This window comes from Mesoplodon bidens, assembly GCF_964165515.1.
Source record: "Mesoplodon bidens genome assembly, chromosome: 11".
NCBI classification, from domain to species: Eukaryota; Metazoa; Chordata; class Mammalia; order Artiodactyla; family Ziphiidae; genus Mesoplodon; species Mesoplodon bidens.
In genome coordinates, this window is record NC_138167.1 from 76,145,813 (window position 1) to 76,157,821 (window position 12,009).

At 40.4% G+C, this 12,009-nt stretch overlaps 1 long non-coding RNA gene across 1 annotated transcript; it reads left to right on the forward strand.

Annotated features, from left to right (window-relative positions):
• Positions 1-2,791: 2,791 nt before the first annotated feature.
• On the forward strand, positions 2,792-10,786 carry LOC308624926. The gene is made up of 3 exons (XR_014017025.1): positions 2,792-3,125; positions 4,351-4,481; positions 10,743-10,786. It is a non-coding gene; the product is annotated as an uncharacterized lncRNA (long non-coding RNA).
• Positions 10,787-12,009: the final 1,223 nt, after the last annotated feature.

The window sequence follows — 12,009 nt, forward strand, 5'->3', positions numbered from 1 at the left end:
ATGCTCTGCTTTTCACTGCCAGTTTATTCTCCCCCCTTTTTCATGTTGGCCTCAAGCCAGTACGAGAATCATCATCAAGGGATGGTGCTTGTTAACAAAACATTCTTTTTTTTATGTTTCCCAATAGGCATGATGAATAAGAAATAAAAAACTCCAAATAATTATTTATATCGAGAGCAGTTTTGAAATTTCAAAAATGTAAGAAGCCCTTGCCATTTCATTTAATGTTCTTGTGGGACCAAATTTGATTAGGAGCACTCAGGTGTCAAGACTCGGGAGAGATTCACAAATTCTGTCTCAAGTCTTTGACGAGATTCTGCCACTCAAAAGTTCTTTCTCATCCCGAGTTACCTAAATGGTGTCTTAGGAGAAGCTGGAACAAAGCTTTCAGTCTGACTTTTTTTGCCTCCTGATAACTAGAATGGACTTTTAACAAAGTATGTATTGTATTAGAAAATTCTTTAAGTTACTCATTCACTCTCAGCCTTAGTTTTCTGGACTTGAAAGAAGATGAACTTTTCACTAGCTCATTCTCGTGTCATTTACAAAACATTTATTGAGCAGCTACTATGTGTTCAGGGAAGGTGTTAGGCAGGCATCAGGAACAGACAGAAAGAAGACATTACCTTTCTCCTTAAGAAGCTTAGTGCCAGTGGATTAGAGAAATACGATGCTGTCAGAATGTCATATAGGAGAATAGTGACTTATTAGGGGGTCTAAACAAAAATAAGGGTAAAAGGAAGAATGTTTAAGTAGGAGAATTGGTTGTTCTAAGTCTTTGGAGAGGAAACAGACTAGCAGGCTTGAGGCCATGTGTCTGGAGCACAGAGAGTGAGAAGACTGTGGTCAGAGAGGAGGTTGTGTGAACTGGTGGAGGTCAGACCACAAGGGCTGGGAGGCCTTGCTAAAGATTTTGATTTTCTACTGATAGTGATGAAAAGTCATGGAAGGGTTTACAGTAGTGGGATACACTCTGAACACAGAGTGAAGAGTAGATCAGAGTGGAAGCAGGCAGTCCAGCTTGGAGGCCGTAAAACTGTGGTCCAGGAAAAGGATGGTGGTAACTTGGACTAAGATAGCAGTTGTGGAAATGGAAAAGTGGACAGATTCCGCTAGTATCAGACACCAGCTCTCGTATTCTTTGTCAGCACCTCCCTCCGTGCCCACGGGGTATGCTGATTGCAGGTCAAGGCACAGGCTAAAATGCTAGGGGAATTTTTCAATTCCAGATGGCAATTTAAAGCATTATTTTATGTTAAATAAAAGAGAATATGAAATCAAATGAAATATTCATATGACATTTTAAAACCCAATCAGTAGACTTGGAAGACATTTTCTACTTAGGCCAGGATCCTTTGGGCTCTATCTCCTGGTTTCCCTGGGTATATGTGTGTGCACTTGTCATTTGTCTCTGAGAAAAGAGGTACTTCTTTGGAATAACTTGAAAAATATGGTCTTAAGATGTTACTAAGCCCTCCCCCCACAGGGTGGTTTCCCCATGTAGAGCCTCTGTGACATGTCCACATTGCTACAGTGAACAGGCAAAGAGGGGCATGTCCTGTTTTTTCATCAGTAAGGACACATAGTATGCCTCCTCTTTCATGTGACAGATGAGATAGGGCAGCTCACCCATATGCTGACTGACAGATGCAGGGTGCCAGTCAGAGCCCAGCATGTGGACAGAGGTTAGCCATCCACATCTGATCCCAGCATCACTCATCAAAACTGTCCCTTCCTTCCATATGACTTCCTTCCATATGTGATTTGTCAAGGTCTGAAGATAGAGCTCATCTTGACAAATCACATAATACTTGGTCTGTTTTATTATGTTCTTGGGCTTTTTTGTTTCCCTTTTTTCTGGGTGGAGAAAAGAAGAGTTGATTTTTGAAAAGCATATTTTTATCTAGTGGAGGAAAAAATGATTTCTAGAAACATATTTTGAAGTGAGCTAGTTTCATTTTCCTTTACCATAGAAAAAGACCCAATCAATAATCAAAAATGCTTCTGAGGCTTACCATAGAAAGTTTTCCCATTTTTGTTCTTTTGTAAACAAATGTATCATCTAGCCAAGGGTGCATTCCAGTGAAAGGAATGAGAGAGACCTGAGAAGCTGACTTAAACCTAAGATGTATCCTGGGTACCTACTAGGGTCAAGTCCAGCTGAACTCAGCCATGCCCAGCAGACCCACAACCCAATCTATCAGCTGGAGAGTGAAAAATAAATACTTATTGTTGTAAAACATTGTGAGCGGGGTTGTTTGTTACCCAGAATTGTCACAGTAAGCCTGACTAATACATGGGCTGAAGTGGGGTTTATTTTTGATGACTTTGACCAACTTGAGGAATATTGGTCAGGCTTTTGGTAGAATGTCCCCCCGTTAGGGTTTGTGTGATGTTTTTGCTCATGATTAGACTGGGGTTGTGGGTTTTGAGGAGGAAGATCACAGAGGTAAAGTCCCATTCTCATCACATCATGTCAAGAATAGATGCTGTCGACATGACTTATCAATGTGGAGGTTGACCTTGATCACTCAGCTGAGGTAGTGTTTGTCAGGGGTCTCCACTGTGAAGTTATTCTTTTCATCCCCCTTTTTGTACTGTACCCTTTGGAAAGAAGTCGCTATGGGCAGCCCACACATAAGAGATGGGAATTTATGGTCCACTGTTTTGGGATGATTGTCATTTTTATGTTTTTACTAGTGTAAGTTACTGATGTTTTAATTGATTTTATATGCAACAACCTGCTTGAAATTTATGAGTTCTAGTAGTTTTTTGAATTTATTGGGTTTTTATCATAAATCATATCATCTAATTGTGAATTTTTTTCCTTTTCTCTTGCAGCCCTTATATCTAATTTTTTTTTAAATGTTCATGTTGGATAAGACCTTCAGGACTGTATTGGTCAGCTCTCATTAGGTTATGATATGATAAGAAGCACTCTCAAATCTCAGAGGTTTCCAAAATCAAGTCTTAACTTCTTAATCGCACCTACCCATTGGTAACAGTTGGCTATGACTGGCTGCAGTCCTATCTCCTTTCTTCTGTGATCCAGTGGAAGAAGCAGCCCCTGTCTGAGAAATGGCCTTCTGATGGCAGAAGGAAAAGAGCAATTGCAGAACCAGATGGTAACTCTTAGAGCTTCTGTTGGATGTGGCATGGCCAAACTTGATAGCCATGACCTGGGAAGTCCACTCTGCTAAGGGGAGGGTCCCAGGGGAGAACTTTCTAGAGATGGACTTAGTACAGAGGACAGGGGATAATTAGGAAAGGTATTATAAGCTTCCACAGACACTAGGGAGAATGATAATGAGAGCAGTCACCCTTGTCTTTTTCCAACATTTAAGAAAATGACTGAAATTTTTTTCATTAAATATAATGCTTGCTATAGGTTTTTGGTAGGTAGCTTGTTACCATGTTATAGAAGTTCTCTCCTATTTGTAGTTTTAACTTTTTAAAAATATTGGCTTGGTATTGAAATTCATTAAATTTTTTTCCCAATATATACTGAGGTGAACATGTAATTTTTCTCCTTTGGTCCATTAACATGAATGGAATGGATTTTTTAAATGTCTATTTATCTTCACTTTTGGAAAAAAAACTACTTGATCATGATCCTTTTTTTTTTTTTTTTTTTTTTTTTTTTTGCGGTACGTGGGCCTCTCACTGTTGTGGCCTCTCCCGTTGTGGAGCACAGGCTCCAGATGTGCAGGCTCGGCAGCCATGGCTCACGGGCCCAGCTGCTCCGCGGCATGTGGGATCTTCCTGGACCGGGGTACGAACCCGCGTCCCCTGCATCGGTGGGCGGACTCTCAACCACTGCGCCACCAGGGAAGCCCATGATACGTTTTTTTATTTTTTAACATTTTTATTATTTGGGATTTTTGCATCTATTTTATTAAATAAAATTAATTTTTTTCTTCTTATATGTCTTATACCTAATTTTTGGTATAAACTCATAGCCTCACAAAATGAATTGGGCTCCTTTCCATATTGTTTTGTGCTTTGGAACAGTTTATTTAAGATCAGGATTATTGACTCTCTTGAAGTTTGGCATAAAACTATCTGAGCTTAGGGCTGTTTTGTAGGGGAGGAAAAGGATCTTAGGCATATAATTTCAATAGTTTTAACATGTTGGTGCATTAGTTTTCTTTTTTCTTCTTGCATCAGTATTGGCTCTTTAAATTATTTTCCAAAAAACTTAATGTGTTTAATATAGGTTTCAAAATTATTGGTATATGGTTATTCATGATATTCTTGTATAGTTTAAAAGATATGTCTTCTTTTCTAATTCTGTTAACTTGTTTTCTTTCTTTTTTGTCAAACTTTCCAATACAATAATTATTCCTGAAGCTTCTGGATGAAATAACCATAGAAACAACTTTCTTCTTTTTGGAATATCAGCCACAGGAAAATGGAAATGTAGAAGATGCTGATAAAAATATAGAGTTGGAATTTAAGGATTGAAATCCAGATGAACTTAGGTAAGGCATTTACTTTAAATTAAAAAAAAATAAACTATAGATGGGAAAAAAGCGATTATTTTTTCTCCAGAGATCATCTCTTTTCTCATGAAAGAAAACTCTAAAATATGCTAAATGGAATGGAGCAGTTAATTTAGAACCGAGCAGTTAAGATATCTGGAGGAAAGAGAGTTCAATCTTGGTGTATCAATTAGGAGCTTGGAAACTAAAGGAGACCAATTTCAAACTGAGCATAAAGTGTTTGGCTAGATTGAAAGAAGAGCAGCTGGAAACTTCCGTTTATCAGATTTGAAAAGGCTCTAATTCTGTTTTTTCAGACCGCAAATGCTAAACCTTGAGAAGGATTCATTTACTCCATCCAAATGAAAATATGGTTTGAAACAAGCTCGTGCACACACACACACACACACACACACACACACACCAGGAAAACAAACATCTTTTTCTATGCCCAGAAGAACGAATATATGAAAAATCAGGTTCCAAATCAGCCACAATGAGAAAGGGTAGCAAATGGCACACGAGAAGAATGATAGCTCTGTAAGCTGAGAAATGGAGAGCCCTAACTTGAGCATCTTAGGGGAAAGAGAAAAAAAATATTGAGCCCTTCGTATATACCAGCTATTAAGCAAATTTAATACTCACTACAACCCAGGGAGGTAGGATTTTTTTGTCCTCAGTTTAAAGATAAGACTCAGCCTAAATGAATCCGAGATTACCTATCTCATATGTAAAGGACACAAGAGCATCTCATTGGAGACAGTCGAGTATGTGCTTAACAGCACAGACATTGCAACTACTCTAAGCTAGAATCCTGCTCTGCTGTTTGACAGCTGTGTTACTGTGGGTATATTACTTAATATCCCTGTGTCTCAAATTATGTTCCTATAAAATAGGACTACTAACAGTACCTACCTCCTAGGGTCCTTGTGAGCATTAAATAATTGAATACATGATAAAGCATGTAGAGTGTTTTCTGGCCCTGAGTAAGCTGTGAGGAATATCTTATCCTGAGTCTGGAAAGGAGAGTTGAACTGGGAAAGCAGGCGGGGGCGGGGAGCAGAGGGATGCTCTTGGGAGGATTTTTCTTGACCCTGGACAGCATATTGAATACTCACCATGAGGGTGTAAAAAATATCATTTCTTTCTGCTTTCCAGACTTTAACTTTCCTAGTTCAAATAGCCAGTATCTGGAAGAATTCTGCAAGTGTGTCAGTCTGAAACTGCAGATATATTAATGCTGCTTCAGACCCATGAAATTATCATGTAAGACACAAAGGCTTCCCTTCCCCTTCCCCTTCCCCCTCCCCTCCTCATTTTCTTTCTTCTTTTCCCTAATTTCTGGTTCCTTAAAGTAATTTAATTATCCTATTCCCATACCACCTCCTTATTCTTAGTCTTAGACCTTTAGACACAGCATCCTGTATATTAATAAACTAGACAGATTTTTTGTCATGACATTAGGTATTAAGGAATCCAGACTTTTCATTTCATAGAGGAGAAAATATGCCAGGAGAGTTAAATGATGTGCTCAAGATTACAGGGTTGGTGATGGAGTTAAAATTACAGTTAGGATGTGTCCTCTAGCAGAGTGGCACACTCTCCGTTACAGTAGAGTACGCCCAATATGTAATGCTGTGTTTGTTTATTTTTTAAAATTTATTTATTTATTTTGTGTTATGAGGACCTCTCACTGTTGTGGCCTCTCCCGTTGCGGAGCACAGGCTCCGGACGCGTAGGTTCAGCGGCCATGACACACGAGCCCAGCCGCTCCGTGGCATGTGGGATCTTCCCGGACCGGGGCATGAGCCCGTGTCCCCTGCATCGGCAGGCGGACTCTCAACCACTGTGCCACCAGGGAAGCCTGCTGTGTTTATTTTTAAACTAACTATTAAAAGCAATCATTGATGTCCAGTAAATATTTATAGTTTTAGTTAGATAGTACATTATGTACACAAAACACATTCTGAGGGCTTCCCTGGTGGCGCAGTGGTTGAGAGTCCGCCTGCCGATGCAGGGGACACGGGTTCGTGCCCCGGTCCAGGAAGATACCCCATGCCGTGGAGCGGCTGGGTCCGTGAGCCATGGCCACTGAGCCTGCGCGTCCGGAGCCTGTGCTCCGCAACGGGAGAGGCCACAACAGTGAGAGGCCTGCATACAGCAAAAAACAACAACAACAACAAAAACCCACATTCTTATTCTTCTGTTATTACCTTTTTTTTACACCTTAGTGACCCTAAGTGGAAGAAGAGAGTCATACTCTTTCTCTTATCAAACTGAACCTGGGCAAGGCTTCCCAGTGGTCACCCAATGGGTCGCTGGTGGATCTAAGCTGGAAACATGAATTCCAGCTCCCAGATGGTCAGAGACTGAGTCACACCAGCACAGAAGGAATGACTAATGTCCTAACAGCTAAACATCATCAGGTGTTGGAGGTGGAGCAAAACAACCTGTGTTAAAAATATTCCTCTGCTTCGTGTCTGCTGGGAACACGCAGGTAGCATAAAAATACACTGGAACAAATGAGCAGACGAGACTTTATGTGTGCATATAATGAACTTGTGATTTATTGGAAGCAGAGAGGCTGGAAAAAGTACTTAAGGAGAAGGCATGCTTGGGTGACAGTCAAGAGACAGAGAAGGCAGGTCACACGCTCAGCTGGTTAGGAGGCCTGCACTGTCCTTCTCACTGTGGCCTCTCATTAGCTGTGTCCGGGGAACTAAGTTACTTACCTCCCTGGGCTTTACTTTTCTCCTGTATATAAGGAGGAGTTCAGACTCACGGGTCTCTAAATTCTCTTTAGAGAAAGAGACTTTCAGTGATTCAAGGTCTGCAGTTCTATCTTGTCTTGACCTGACACTATTTCCTATGAGTCGATTTGCTGTAGGAAAATGAACCCCACTGCATACAGTCTCCATGTCAGGTGTCAGAGGCAGTGCGTTAGAATATAAGGGTACTTTTTATTGAAAATGCATTAAATGAGATCAACTTTTCAGAACAGTTTCTCACGAGGGGCAGTTCAACCTAATGGCTGGCTGCACAGGCCTCAGAGGCAGACGCCTGGGATCGTTGCTGACGAGCTGCGTGATCTTTATGGATTTGACAGATGGCTCCTGGGCCTCAGTTTGTCCAGTGGGCTGCTGTGGGGATGAAAGGATTCAGCACAGCACTCGGCACATAGTAAGCACTCAGTGTTCTTGGCATCCTCTTCCTTGGTTTAAACATGGTTACAGTGGGCAGACTGGCTGTGTCTCTTTTAAGGTCAACACAGTTATGAGGCTCGCAAACTAGATATAACACAGTCACGGTCAATGTTTTGTCCCAGAAGAGTGTGTTCCTCTTCTTACCTGTGTTTGTTCCACGGCACTGTCTAAAGCCGTGCTCAGATGAGTCATCCTATTCCCATACCACCTCCTATTCTCACCTCTTAGATCTCTAGACACTGCCTCCTGAATATTAATAAGTTCAACAGAGGTACAATCATGAAATTAGAGAGTCCACACCTTTCACTTCATAGGTGGGAGAATGTGCCAGGACAGTTACGTGACGAGCCCAGAACAACACAGAGTTGCTGGTGGAGCTGAAATTACATTGTTAAGACATGCCCTCCAGCATTAGGGTGGCAGGTATAGCACCGTGTGGCCAGTATTCATTGCTGTGTTTATTATTGAAAGAATGATTTTGAAAAAGTTATCAAAAGGTATTGGCACGGTGGAAACAAATCAGGCCATTGCAATGCACGTCCTGGTGATGAGTGTCAGGCACAGAATTTGAATGGGGATCCGTAGGCCATGAATGCCTACATCCTCCAGTGTCCTTTCTCTTCATCGTGGTCAGAGTGATCCAGCCTCGTGGTCATTCTACTAGAGCTTCAGTTTACTTAACCCTTTCTAAGCACTAGTCACAGTTCTAAGTGCCTTACTTACTCTATCTCCTTTTCTCTCATAAAAATCTGGTGAAATAGACATTATTGTCTCCATCTTACAGATGAGTAAACCAAGGCTCAGAGACATTGTCTTGCTGGAGTCACCCAAGTGGTAAGGGGCAGACCCAGCCGCCCAGCAGATGGGTCTCTTTCTTCTCTGTTTCACTTTTCTGCTCTCACTCTGATTCAAAGCCACAGTCTAGGGCTGACACATGGGAAATGTAAAGAGTGGATTTGGTCTCACCTCTGTGGGGAATTGCATCTAAACACTGTATCTTCCCAAGAACGACTATTTCAATGTGGCTTATTTGTCTGGTTGTTGTCGTTCATCTATGGTTGTACTTAAAGTGTGGCAACAACTGATTATCAGTTTAGAGTACAAATGACAGGTGTAGGTGCTGAACCCCAAATGGAGAGGAGCCCACCCAGCACCCAGCTTTTCAGGGCAGGCCACTGTGGCTTGCATACAGTTACATAGCTCTTCTGTGACACATAATAAGGTGCCGTCCTGCTGTTTAGAGCTGAGAAAAAAATAAAAAACAGATAAATATTTCCAGAATTACTGCTTTGTCCCTGGCCAAGCAAATAATATAAATCATATTTCTGGGTCCTTGTTTTTGTCTTCTGTTTCATAATGCTTTGCTACCTTGCTCTGGGAAACTGTTGAAATTATCTCACTCAGATATTGCCATAACTGAAGAATGGTAACAAGTTTAGTTTTGATAAAGTGCGAAATGGTTACAATTCCTTTTATTTATCATCTGACATGTTTTGGATTTATTTTCATTGGTAAGATCTAGATGTTGCTAAATGATTATTAACAGAAAACTGATAATCAAAATCTAATCTGTGGTTCTCTTTAATATTTCAAAACTGCTGAAATTTTTTTCTTTTTCTCTTTTATTTTTCTTGTTCTTTCTCTCCTTTTCTGTTTCTTTTTCTCTTTCTTTCCTTCTCTCTCTCTCAATCTCTCCCCCACCGCTGTCATCCAGTAGAGATGCTATCTATTCCCTTTGTGTATGGTGAACTCCTACTGATCCTCTAAAACCCATCTTGGACTTACCCCAATCCATACCCACAGTGAAGAGCTGCTTTTCTGTGTTCACATAGTACTTAGATCATGTTTCTGTCAGAGTGCCCACCGCATTGTATTGTAAACATTTGTTGCCAAATGCTAATGGATCACACGGCTCCCCTGGTCAAAGTCCTTTAGGGATATCTCATTAATTTCAGAATAAATTCCAAACTCCTTAATCTGAAATCCAGAATCCTTTGTGGAGAGCCTCTCCTGAGAACCTCTAGTTTCACATCTTGCCATCCACACTTTCATTCAGAAAGTTGGAGTGTTGAAAAGGGCTATGTTGCTCACCTCTACCTCTCTAGCTCATTCTTTCCCCAGTGCCTCGAGTAACTACCCACCCCCGACTCTTTCCCAGTTCAGATGTTGCCACTCCTGGAAGCCCTTTCCTGAGCCTGCCTGGCTCCCCAGGGGCCCTCCCATTACACTCCCTGTATCATTACCATATTGCTGAGCACACTGCCCTGGATTTGTTTCTCCCCAACTAGACCATGACTTCAGAGGCGCTGGGTCTTCCATCTGTATATCCGTAACACCCAGCTGAGTGCCAGGGACTTTTTAGTTGCTCAATACATCCTGGTTGAATTTAATAAATTAAGAACAGCCATGGCCAATGGTGATTCCATTTGTCATTGCATGAATATTAAACACTGAATTATAAACTTGGATAGCAGAAAAGATAACCTGTAGGCAGGAGATGTTCACAGAACAGACTTATTCCAAAAACCGTGATTATGATCATTACTATTGTTATTTTTTAATTCTTCAGAGTTTTGGAGGGTGAAACACAATCCGAGCACACCTCTGTTCAGTTTGGCTTGGGGCAGAATGCTTCCTGGGAGTTCAGCCCAAACAAAGTTATGCTACAAAGTTCAGGTCCCTCCCAAACAAAGCTGCAGCCACACTGCACCTTTGCTTTACCATGTCGTTTGTCTACTTAGGCCATTTATTTGCTTCCACTGATCAGTTCTCTCTCAACTATGATTTAGTATTTGACCTCAGCAGGTGTAATATAATATTTTGAGGTTGTGTACGGTTGTTTTAAAACAGCACTTCATTTTGCAGGTCACAAAACTAACAGAGACCCTTAAAATACCACAAAGATAATGAGGACAAAAAGCAAACACCTCTAAAGTTGTAGTCAGAAGTCATTTCCCTCCTCGTTTCTGGTTACTCTCCCTCTTAATTCCTGGCAGCCCTGCAATCGTAGAGCTCTGGTCGCCAGCACCAAATGGTAATTTATCATCTTTCTTGGCAGGCTTCCTGCTTCATCCTGCACCTGCCTTCTTGAAAGAAAACAAGACATCAGATACTTATTCAAATAATGGAATAGCTGATCAACTAGGTCTCCGCACAATAGTGAGTTATCCATGATAAAAGAACAACTTTTTTTCATGCATTATATGTGACATATGCATCCTTTCTCTTAAGATTTATGAACCCATGACTATTAGTATTGTTAATATAATCAAACCTTTTACAACCTCACTCTGAAGCTTAAACTTATTATCAATTGGCTGCTAGAGGGGAGTCAATCAATTTCATAAGTGCTTAAACACCTGCACTCTCTTTGGATCAAGGCGGAAAAAAATCAATACCAAGTCCTCATTTTTCTCCAAGTATAATGCAACCAAATCTTGCTTACAAGTTCAGGAGGACTTGTAATTCAGACAGCCACACTTAAAAGACATTGTGACTTGATCCTGAGTGGTGGTGTTTCTTTTTAAAATTACTTCTTTTTTTAAATTACTGAATCCTAATGAAAGAGCAGGACACTAAAAAATAAATGAAATAGGTACTGCTACTACCATTTAGAATTAAGTCCCCTGTGTGTTTGTGTGTGTGTGTGTGTGTGTGTTCTGTAGCAAACATTTATTATGTACCTGTTAACTAGATGTGATGCCAGTCCCTGAAATATGCAAGGGTGACTGAGACAAAGGCCCTGCCTTCAGGACACTCTAATCTATGAAAGGATGAAGACATTTAAACAACTTGCTCTGTTATATAAAATAACAGAATAATTTAGAATAATTTAATTGCTGAGTATAGGGGAAAAGAAAAGAAAGAAAAAAGCAAAGGAAAAGAACGAAAAAGAAAATAAAAGGAATGGATAGTTTATAAATGCTTGTTGCTACTACTAAGTTAGCATCTCCACTTTGATGATCACATTTGATTTTGTAATACGTCATGAAAACAGAGGGGAGTATAAATATTCTTAAAGGCTATTAGTTCCTTCTTTGTTGCATATTTCTCCTTCTTTGTTTTTTTGAAAAGATCTTTCAAAATGCAGAAAAGCAGAGTCTAATAGAGGAAAAACTGTTTATTCATCAGAAAAAATTAATTGAAGTTCACCTTTTGCCCCTTCTGCTTTGTATTTTATTTAAATAACATAAATAGAATGTTGCAGATAAACTTAAAGTCACCTCAGTTCCCTTTTCCCACCCTACTCCTTACCTTCCTGGATCTCCAAAGGTAACAACCCCTTCCTGAAACTCGTGTTTCTAGTTCAGTTCACGTGTTTCTAA